The sequence below is a fragment of the Pelecanus crispus genome, unplaced genomic scaffold, assembly GCF_030463565.1.
Source record: "Pelecanus crispus isolate bPelCri1 unplaced genomic scaffold, bPelCri1.pri SCAFFOLD_220, whole genome shotgun sequence".
Taxonomy (NCBI): domain Eukaryota; kingdom Metazoa; phylum Chordata; class Aves; order Pelecaniformes; family Pelecanidae; genus Pelecanus; species Pelecanus crispus.
Window position 1 is genome coordinate 12501 of NW_027461305.1, and position 2500 is coordinate 15000.

Consider the following 2500-nt stretch of genomic DNA (forward strand, 5'->3'; position numbering starts at 1 on the left):
ACTAGGAATATAGAGCGGATTCTCGCCTCCCGCCCGAAAGAGGGTCCTGGGAGAGGGGCTCAACGTCAATGTTGGACCAAGGAAGAGATTGAGTTATTGCGTGAATGGGATAAAAAGTATGAGGGAAGTAAGAACATTAATAAGCTGATTGCTGAACATATTCCATCTAAAACAACAAAGCAGATAAGTGACAAAAGGAGAGAATTACATAAAAGTCCAAAGAAAAAGATGGTAAAAGATCAAGTATGGAAGAAACATCTTGAAAAAGAGGGAGAACATCTGAGTGACATTGGCACACAAAAAGAAGGGGGATTAAGATCCCATTATCGAAGGGTAATATCGGATTGGATGTCATCGGATAAGTTGCCTATCCTTCAAGAGGTGTTTGAAAAAGTGCTCGAGGGCTCGGAAGATCCATCAGGATTAACTGATGAGGCAATTAAGAGATGCTATGCATGCCTGTTTATGAAGTCCACCGGGTTGAAAGAGGATCGAGGACGGAAGCATCGAGTAACCCGTAAGGCTACTCCTTCGGAACCACCTAAAGAGTGGATGAAGAAGAGGGCCAAGAAGAGGGGGCAGTTCCTACGCTTCCAGCGGCTGTTCCATCTAGATAGAGGGAAATTGGCCGGTATTATCCTGGATGACGTGGAATCCCTGCGGTGTGGTATCCCGCTTGACGAGGTACACGCAGTGTTCAAGTCGAGATGGGAGTCACCAGGAACATTCAAGGGACTGGGTGCATTCAAGACCTTCGGTTCGGCGGACAACTCGGCTTTTGAAGCCATGATTACGGTAAAAGAAATCTCGAAAAACATCAATGAGATGAGTAAGAACGCTGCACCAGGACCCGATGGTGTAAGTTTGAGGGATCTTATTAACATCGATCCTCACTACACCCATTTAATGGAACTATTCAATCTATGGTTGGTCACTGGGAGAGTACCGGACATGGCGAAAGAATGTCGGACTGTTTTAATATCTAAATCATCCTTACCGGAGCGCCAGGGGGACATCAATAATTGGCGTCCAATTACCATCGGTTCAGCCATTATGAGGCTGTTCTCAAGAATTTTAACGGCAAGGTTGACCAAGGCGTGCCCAATTAACCCAAGACAAAGGGGATTTATTAAATCATCAGGTTGTTCAGAAAATTTAAAGATCTTGCAACTCTTAATTAGCTACGCCAAGAAAGAACATCGACCACTAGGCGTGGTCTTTATTGATTTGGCAAAAGCCTTTGACACCGTGAGCCATACTCACATCGTAATGGCTCTTAAACAGAAGGGTGTTGACGATCATATAATCGCCCTAATTAACAATCTATATCAGAATATTACTACCCGTATTAACTTGAAGAATGAGCAATCGGATCCCATTGGGATCCATATTGGTGTTAAGCAAGGTGACCCAATGTCCCCGTTACTATTTAACTTATCTGTGGACCCTCTGCTATGTAAATTGGAGGAGGAAGGATGTGGGTTCCAACATTGTTCGCAGAAAATAACATCTATGGCATTTGCAGACGATCTGGTATTGCTAAGTGGATCATGGGATGGAATGCAAAAGAATATTGAAATACTAGAGGTCTTTTGTGATCTTACTGGCCTCAAAACACAAGGGGAAAAATGTCATGGCTTTTACATCCAACCAACAAAAGATGCGTATACGATCAATAACTGCCCATCATGGACAATTAATGGTACCCCCTTGAATATGATTGAACCTGGAAATTCTGAAAAATACCTGGGTTTACGCATCGACCCATGGGTGGGAATATCGAAGCCAGAACTCCAGGAAAAAGTTAATGATTGGGTACAGCGGATTGGAAGGGTAAAATTAAAACCAGTACAGAAAGTTGACATCTTGAAGGGATATGCTATTCCACGCCTGATCTACCTGGCGGACCACTCAGATGTGAAAGCTACACAATTAGAAGCCCTTGACTTGGCTATTCGAACTGCCGTCAAGGAATGGTTACATCTTCCTCCCAGTACCTGTGATGCCATCCTATATTCCAGCACTAAGGATGGAGGGCTCGGGATCACCAGGTTAACGAGCTTGATTCCCAGTATACAAGCCCGAAGACTGCACAGATTAGCACAGTCCTCGGATGAGACAATTAGAACAATTGTGAGAAACGAAGGTATTGAAAAAGAATATGTAAAACTATGGGTTACTGCTGGTGGAGATAAAGAAAAAGTACCATCTATTTGGGAACCAAGAACCTCGATGGTGACACCGATTGATATTGGCGGTGAGGAACCAATCTCGGAATGGGAGATACCCGCCAGTAAAATCAATTTTCCGAGGCCTTGTAATTGGAGGAAACAGGAATTTTTAAAATGGACTAAACTGGTGTCCCAGGGCCGTGGTATTTCCAACTTTGAGAAGGATAAAATCAGTAACAGCTGGATACAATATTACAGGGGCATTCCCCACAGGAAACTCCTTACTGCTTTCCAACTGCGAGCCAATGTCTTCCCAACAAGGGAATTTT

At 43.7% G+C, this 2500-nt stretch overlaps 1 pseudogene; it reads left to right on the forward strand.

Annotated features, from left to right (window-relative positions):
- LOC142596916 (28S ribosomal RNA) overlaps window positions 1-2500 on the forward strand; it is an 8231-nt pseudogene that overhangs the window by 3583 nt on the left and 2148 nt on the right.